Raw genomic sequence first — 9570 nt, forward strand, 5'->3', positions numbered from 1 at the left:
CTACCAGTCAATGGTTCCCCTCTGATGGGAATCCTAGTCCTTTTCCTTCTTTTGGAAATGTTGGTGCTCCTTATATGGCAACGTTGTCCCTCCCTGGGTTAACCATTGGTTTACCTGTCTGGTTATTTTCGACCTCGGTGGTCTCGAGTGCCCCAACTCCTGCCCCACCATCTCTTTCATTTGAATCACATCACTATGATTCTAAGGTTGACCCCTCGCCTTCTTCCCCATTTCTTCACTCTCCTCTTCTACTTTGCTTCGTGAAAGTTTGAAATCCAGTAACCAAGAGGCTAAGAAGAAGAAGAAGAAGATGAAGAAAAAGAAGTCAAATAAGTGAGAGGCCAACCATGCAGCTATTAATCCAAATGCACTACTCGTGAAAAATCCTTTTGATCCTTGGAGGAAGGTAAAATTCCCTCACAAGCTGTGTAAGGGTGACCATCTCCTTCGAGACTGTCTTGGCATTCCCAGAGTCTTAGAGGTATGGTCTCAAAACCTGAATCGACCATCCCCATTGACCTCTAGAGATCATGTCGATGTTACACCTTCAGCTAATGATGGTAAGAAGAAGGGAAATATTAGATTCCCATGTAGGTTATGTGAAGGAGAGCATCTTCCTCACCCTTTCCCTCTCATGGATAAAGCTTCCAAAGTTTTGGAAAACCTTACAGCTCCTTAACCCCAACTTCTTGTTGGTTATCAAAGGCTTTCTTCTGAACCTCTCCCAGTTGGTAAAGAGATTGACCTGGATTCATCTCTTACCCATCATGCTCTTCCTCAGTGAGACTCTTTTGTGTCTGTTCCCGACTAGCCATTTGTCGAAAAGAGTGTCGTCTTGGTTCCGCCATCAGTTGCTCACTCTGTTCTGGGAGAGAGTGGTGATCATATTACTCATGTTTTTCTCGTCTCCTCAGATTCTCATGAATAGAAGCGTGACCCTCCTGTCCCGGTTGTTCAGGAGAGTCCTTCTCCTATTCCTATACAACATGGGGGCAATCATATGATACCCCCACCAAGTATTTTTGTCGTCTCTTTTGATTGGGGTCCACTGACTGCTTTCCGCCTCCCATCTTATGTGCCTTTCCAGATCAAAGTACAAGCCTATAATATAGTAGTACCTAGCACTATATTAGATGAAGGCGCATCTGTTAGAACCATGTCTTCTACTACTTGGAAAGCATTGGGTTCCCCACAGCCTGTGCCTATCACCCAGAATCTATTGGCTTTCAACAGAGGAACCAGTCAACCTTAAGGGATCCTTCCAAAGTTTCCTATTACTTTGGGAGGAAAGCCCATCTATATAGACATGATGGTAGTCCAATGTCCCTTAGAGTTCAATCTTCTCCTTGGATGCGATTATGTTTATGTCATGGAAGCTCTTGTTTCTTCGCTTTTTCGTGTGGTTTATCTTCCGCACAAAGGAAGAATATTGATTATAGTTCGTTGGTCACCAGGCACCTCATTTGCAACCATCATCCCCTATCAGCTCTTGTTTGCAGGTAGTACCTTCCTTGCCACAGGTCAATTATGTGGCTACCCGTTATGTGTCCATGTCTGCTAATGATCACACAGATGGTATAGTACATTACATACTGGGGGCATTGGAACCCAAGTTGTCTATGGTACCAATTGACATGTATTCCTCCCAGAGCGTGGTTCTTCCATCTAGTGAAGACCTCTTAGGAGCCATGTTCTCTTATGGTTCATGAACATATGTTAACGAGGATAGTTCTTTTTCTGTGTCAACCTCGTTAAAAAATGAAACATCGTATGAGGATAGTTCTTGGTCTTGTGTTAACCTCATTAAAAAATGAAACAAGGGTCATGAGGATAGTTCCTGGTCTTGTGTCAACCTCGCTAAAAAATGAAACAAAGGGTGTGAACATAGTTCTTTGTCTTGTTTCAAGCTCATTAAAAAATGAAATGAGGGTCTCGAGGATAGTTCTTTTACTGTCTCCACCTCGTTAAAAAAATGAAACAACTCCCTTTTCCAAATCGAGTCTTTGATTAAGATCTCGTAAAATCCCAGTCGAATCTTTCCAAGATCTCGAAAGTGAAACTTCATTCCATCCACCTAGTTGACTGAAATGAAGCTTGGGGGGCATGTACCTCAATTGAGTCATTATATCGGGGGCATGCGAACTTATCTCAAGCATAGTTTTTCGTTTCAAGCTTGTCTAGAAATGAAACTAAATTCAAGCAAAGTTCCCCATGGTTCAAGATTGTGTAAAAATGAACTCATGCCAAACTTACATCTCCTGATTGCTCTTTTTATCAGTTAATTTCTGCTCGATGAGCCTTGGTTGTTTCATTCCATCGCCACCATCTCTTTCTCCGATCATATGCTTTCACTTGGTTGTTTTTCCTTTCCTTAGGAACCACAGTGATGAGTGGTTTTTTTAGCCAACCTCTTGACCATTACATGTTTTGAGCAAGTTCCACCATTGCCGAAACTAGTTTCTACCATTTATACCACTCGTTCCTCCAAGACGAGTCACCTTTAAGCACTTTTCTAACTCATAAAAAATGAAAAGATCACCGATTATTTTTCCCTTTTTACTCGTAAAAGAGAATAAAATGGCGGGTCTGATTTCAAGCACTTTTCCAACCCTTTAAAAGCAAAAAGGTGTTCCACCCCTTGTGATTTAGAACTTGTTCATGGATGCAAAACATCATGTGCCTACTATAAGTTTACCCCTTTTCGATCTGGGAGGCACTATTTATGAAAAAGGTACTCCTTGACTGAAATGGTCAAGTGGTTCTCTCCAATATTTTTTTCTACCTTTTCGGGCTCGAGAGACACAACGTACGAAAAGGGACCATGTGGAATTTTATTTTACGTGTCTTTTCAAACTCTTTAAACATGAAAATGATGTCGAGTTACACCTTTGTCGGACTCGTTAAACTATTAAACGACATCGGAATCATCACCATGATGAACATGAGCTTCTCCTTCCCAGGGCTCATTAAACTTACTAGGATGGATTCATCCGAAGCATGAACTTACAGTGTAAGCATGTGCTATCCCCTTCAAGCTTGCAATTAAAAAAAATTGGGGTACCTCCCAGAAATGGTGGGGTAAAATTTGGAAATCTATCAGTTGTGTCGGTGACTCACTCTTTAACATGACACTTTTTTCTTCGTGTCGGGTTGGGACATCCTTCTTTGTATCATTGACTTTCCTGGGTTTGGGCCATTCATTTTTTCCTTCCATTTTGATCTCTGCCACGTCATCATGACCACCAATCCCATGGATCCAAAAACTGCCAAACTTCTAGTTGTGTGGCCGATATGTTCAAGAGTTGTCCTTTTGCAATTACACTTACCTTTGATTCTCTGTATCATCCAAATCATTTTGCATCCTCTCATCTCACATCGATGATGTGGGATTCATTATGGCCCTCTTTCGACACGGTCACTTTCCGTCGACTTCAACTCATTATTTGGAAAGTTGACAGAGCAACTCCCTTCTAGTACCTTAGAACTTGCATGCCCTAATGGCAAGTTCTTCACACTCGACGACAAGTTCATATCATTGGCTTTCGATTGAGTGATTTCACAGTTGTTCGACTTCAGTTCCTCTATTCACATTCCGTAGATTATGCTCATAGTACCTTGAGGACCATTTTCATTATTAGTGGTTTCTCTCACACTTGTTAATAGTTTACATCATTGACTGGTAATCAACCGACTTTCTAGCACATTTGACGTCAACACACCTATTCAAATGTTAATTGTACTTTGGTCAGATCATGTTGGAGCGCAATACCCTAGACTCAGATCATAAAATTCCAAGTTGCAAAGTGGTGTGACATGGTTATGATGATATGCATGTCTCTTTCAGATGGATGGCTATGACCAAACCAAGAGTTATCATATGTGATCCTTCTCCATATTGGATGTTTGCAACCATACCTTAGTTTCATTATGATCCTCCTTGATGGATGGCTGCGCCCATACCTAGATCTATTTACATGATTGTTCTCTAGATGGATGTGTCCATGCCATGATTCATGTATCCTTTGACAGAGATCTCAGTCTATTTATATGTATCTGTACTTGCTTGTAGGTTTTTGATGGCAGATCAGTTCCCCATACTGATTTATAAAGCATTTCATCCCTCACTCTCGCTTGACCTTCACAATTTAGGGGGCATCTGTTACACAATATTTTGTCACTATCCCTCTACTCCTCGCTCGTTGATCCTGGAGGACCTCTATAGTGAACCCCACATGCTTTTCCTTCATGAAGAAACTCCCATTGTGTCCCTCTTCATGAGCAGATAAATTCCCTTTTGTACCTTTTCCCCTGAAACTTATGTTTTTCCCAATTTACAAGATCGACACTAATGGCCTTTGTCTCCCCTGTGCTAATGTGCAGAGATTAGCACTACTCCTCGTGCTGACCGAAGTGACTGAACTGTGTTCTAGTCATGTCAATCCTGCTATGGAAAGCCTTTTAAATTAGATCTAAAGCTTCCATCTCTAGAAGCTTTGTAATGGAAGTCTGGTAAATGGTTTGGCCAGATGGGGTTGAGGATGATAGTTTGGGATCCTTTCCCCTATAATGATGAAACTACCTCAAGGGATAAATCCTTCTCCCATGAGAAGAGGATCCATATCCCATCCATATTTCCTATATAAACCTCCCTTCTTCCCAAGCACAAACTAGTTGCAGTCATATTTTTTGGTTGAGTGTTGATGCTATTTTGGTTTGGAGTAGACAAGAAAGCTATTACTAGTTGTAGCTATCTAGTTGTGTGAGTGAGAAGTGTGATTTGGTTTGGAGTGAAGCCTAAAGGGAAGGTCTTTAAAAATATTGTTGTTTGAAGCCATCATGGAATGCTAGAAGAAGTGTGTGGGAACCTGGACTTGTTAGACGAAGACTGTGACGTCAAGACAAATGGTTGTAATCTCTCTTTGATATTAATATATGCAACTATCGATTGATTTCCTACATGTTTTGTGATATTACATATTTATGGCTTAATGTTTCTTGGCTTGTTAAGTAGGTTGAATTGAAATTTGTCTATTATTATGTTTGTTGTCTGTTGTTGTTTAATTGTTTCAGGAGCTTGAAGAAGGAAACGAGAGATAACTAAAATGAGCAAGAGGATAAGCGACTAAGAGGTAGTCCCTCTTGATTGATTCTAAGGAAATGTTCCATAGAATGTATCTATTGTGGCTAGACCCATCAATGGGATAGAGGAATTCGTTCGTGTCCACACTTATAATTTTACTTCACCACACAATTATAAGAAGGGAAACACAAAAAATTTGGTCGATATGATTTCAAGGCCACCCACATCAAATATTACAACTTTTGGTACTCTTATGCACATGGAGTCATTTACCCACGATGCATATAGAGAGGCATATTGAGAAGATGAGGGATTCAAGGAAGTGTACCAACAGTTGCATAGTACATGTTACGTTATCGATGGCGGCTACACCATTTACTACCATCTCCAGGATGGGTTACTCTACAGGCTGGATAAGCTATGTTTTCCTAAAGGTAAGCATTTGCGACCGATTAAAGATGCTCACATATCCAAGGTTGTAGGGCACTTTGGTGTAGGGAAGACCATGGATAACTTGCAGAGGTATGTGTATTGGCCCAAGATGTTAGGCCCCTATACTACCAGTGTAACCCCTTATTGTTATTGTTATTGTTATTATATTGTTGTAGCCATGTAGTCCCCATATTGTTATTATTGTGCCCCATAGAAGCCCACTATTTTTATTATTGTTCCCTTACATTATTATTGTTATGTTGACTCTAATTATATTATGACCCATTAGACTCCTATATATAGAAAGGAGGTCTTTTTGTTTGTATCATCTAAGAATTGTTCATTTGTGTAATGTAAAGGGGGTTGCTCCCTCGAAGAGGCTAAATTCTAAGGTGTTTATCTCTCTTTTCGATCTTTTTGTGAGTTGGTTTCATAACACAAGATGTAAGAGTACATAGCTAAGTTCATAAGAGGATGCATGCTTTGTTGTACCAGCAAGCCTAGGAATAGGAAATAGGGTCTATATCATCCCTTACCTATGCTTACTCATCCTTGGGAAATCATTTCCATGGACTCTGTAGGAGGTTTACCCACAACCAGGAAGGAACATGACTCCCTATTCATAGTAGTTGACATGTTTAGAAAGATGTGTGTTTTGATGCCCTGTAAAAGACCATCAACAAAAAAGAAGTAGCAAACTTGTTCTTTAGATAGGTTTGGGTGCACTTTGGGATACCAAGGAGCATCATTTTAGACAAGAACACAATATTTGTCAATTCATTTTAGACTGCATTGTGGGAGAAGATGAATGCAAAGTTGAAGAGATCTACAACATTCCATCCACAAATAGATGGGTAGACAAAAGTAGTCAACGGGACTTTGGTGCAACTTCTGAGGAAATACAACCAGAAGCATCTAAATACCTAGGATGAAAATCTAGTATATATACAACATTCTTATAACATGGCAGTCCACACTCCTACATGAAAGTCCCCATGTGAGGCTTGTTTTGGATATTTTCCACCTTCACCTTTGGATATTTCATATTGGAAACAAGGAGGAGTGAGGGAAGATCTTATAGGAGATGTTCTGAGGGATGGAAAATTTATAGAGAAGATCACACATATCCATCTACAGGTACAGGAAACACTGCAGAAGTCGCATGAGAAGTATAATGCCAAGCACAATCAACACAGAACAAATAAATCATTCAAGGTGTGAGACATAGTATGGCTACAGTTGAACAAGGAGAGGTTGTAGGGGTCTGGTAAGAAAATCAAGGCTCTAAGGTATCCTCCCTTTGAGATACTAGAAAAGGTGGGTGATAATTCCTATCAACTCAATTTACCACCATATATGCACATTTACTCAATTGTCAATAAAGATAACTTGAAACTCTATGAGCCTTCCATGTTATATCAGGAAGAGGAACAAGTCCTACCTTCTATGGAGGTTTTGACACCATACACTCACACAGAGTTGAGAGAAGATATTGTTTTACATAAGTGGTCTAGAAATATAATATAGGGGAATCATGACCTTTGGCAGATTGGGTTGAAAGGAAAACTTCTAGGAAAAGCTAAATGGTACACCAAAGAGAAAGTGGAGGAAAAATTTCCTCACCTCATTCAAAAAAAAAAAATTGGGGACGAAAATCCCCCGAACATGGCAGGTGTGATCCGAATTGTAGCATTATATTTTTCTCATCCATCTCGATGCATTTGGAGTGGAAAAAAGCGGAGGAGAAAGCTCATAGGACCATTTTTACCAGTGGGACACAGTTTGGCGAAACAGGGCTTGAAACCTTCTACGAACGTTTGGAGGAATCAAACGATAATTTTTGGGGGTAAAAATTTGTCAGTTTATCTTTGCATATTTTCATGCTATTATAGACATAGAGATTTTTCCAATGATGTAAGAAGTGCGTTAATCAAAGTCTGTATGCAAAATTTATGCCACTCAGATGTTGACTTTCTTGTTTTCAAACCTATAGTTTGGGAGGATGCAACATCAGCCCCCATTATTTATGAAAAGGAGATAGCCACGTGCTTGTGACATAAAAGACTCTATAAGAGTAGATATTTTAAATCTAGTTAAGATTTGAAGTAGTCAAAATTAACCACTAGTAGGCTATCGGGTTGTGTTATAACTGGGCCACTAGGAGGAAGAGGCATTCAATTCTTTCAAGAGAATTTTGTTCCATAAATAAGAAAAGATAACCGACAGAGAGAGGAGGTAAAGCACACAGAGCATATATGTGCATTGTAGCATCCCACGAGCAACAAACATTACTTCTTTTTACTTGTAGCCATATTTACAGACAAAGAAAGAGAGTGAAGTAACTTCACCTTCCAGCTCTTTTTTGTCCCAAAAGGGTTTCCCAAAGAGAATTTCTAGTGTATTATGTGTGTGTGAGCTTATCTTTTCATTCTCTACTTTTTGCATAATTTCCATTGGCATGCACTCACTAATTACCGTAAAATATACAAATCTAGAATTTTAATAAAACAGTAATAGTGTAAAATTTCAGTATTTTAATATATTATTATCACATCCATTATGATGAACTAGCTAGTGGAATTTCCATGGAATTTTATAGATTATGATATTGGAGTAGTGGACATGCCATCCTTAAAAAAAATGGATGCTATGCTTCTTCCTCACTATAGATAAAATCATTCTTTTTAGGTAGTGAAGTTATGGGAACTATAATTTCCATAAATGTTAAAATATTTCCTCCAGTATCTTCTATGTTGTAAGAATCCCCTAAAACTCTTCATTTTTTTGTGATGAAGACAATCTTTCCAAGTTTCCACTTGCCTGGAATCAACTCAGATTCACTCCCCACTTACAATATAGCTCAAATATTAAACCTTCACATACCCCGAAACATGTTTGGAACACTTCACAAGTAATTGGTTGTATCTCAAGAGCTGTAATGAAATCTAAAAATTTTCTATGAGTGATTCTCATGCTTTATTGTCGATCAAAATATCACCAAATAAGACTAGCATAAAATTGCATAGGAAGGATTTGAAAATCTTGTTCATGAGGACCTAGAAGGTGGAGGGAGAATTGAAAATATTATTTATGAGGTTCCAAATGTTTGAATGAATGTATATATCTTTCAACATGAGTGAAAAACCTTGCTCCATGAAGTTCATCTAGATGATCACCAATAATTGGGATGAGAAATTTCCTTGATCATCAACTTATTGAGTGCCCTAAAATATAAACACGTGTGCCAAGTTCCTTCCTTATTTAACACCATGAATATTGATGATGAGTAAGAGATTATACTATGAGGTATGATCCTCACTTGTAAAAATTCTTGTTATATTTTCTATTTCATTATTTTTTTGCAAAACAGTGTCAATTAGGTCATATATTTGGCGATTAAACTCCTAGAACTAGGGAAATGACATTGTTTTGTGGATAAATTCCTTCTGTGGACAAAAGTAATCTCCCTATACCTAGTGGCGTAGTATATACACAACCAAGACAAAACTACAATGTTTTTCCTTAGATATGTTTGAAATATGAAAGGAAAACCTTCTTGGAATCCAATGCAAGCTTCGTTCTTCTCCTTACTTGTTAGCTCGAGCTCCAACTCTAATTTCTAAAAGTGGAACCTACAAATAATCCAAAACAAGAAAGGCGACAAAATATACAAGACAACATATTCAAACAACTCCAAACAAGAATTCAATGGTTCATGTCCTACATATTCATAATCAAGACATAATGCATAGGAGAAACAATGCAATTTTGTATTAATAATGGAAAGAAAATATTACAACTCTTGTAGACCTTGACTTTTTGAATCTCTCCTAGTTTCCTTGTCATTATTTTGCCATAATGGTAAGCCTTCAATCAAACCTAAAGCACATGGATGGGTCATGGACCTCTAGACAAAAGTGGGTAGCGTAAAGGCATAATCATTGTCTCCACAAGCTAACCCAGACTGTATGGTAGGTGTTGCATTTATAGGGAAATTGAGGTATGTTTGGATTTACCATACTAGGGCTTAGATCCACTTTAGAAGGAGTTAATTTCTA

This window comes from Pinus tabuliformis, chromosome 3_1 (genome assembly GCF_031772625.1).
Source record: "Pinus tabuliformis cultivar Carrire ecotype Pingquan chromosome 3_1, CPIR1, whole genome shotgun sequence".
Classification (NCBI taxonomy): Eukaryota; Viridiplantae; Streptophyta; class Pinopsida; order Pinales; family Pinaceae; genus Pinus; species Pinus tabuliformis.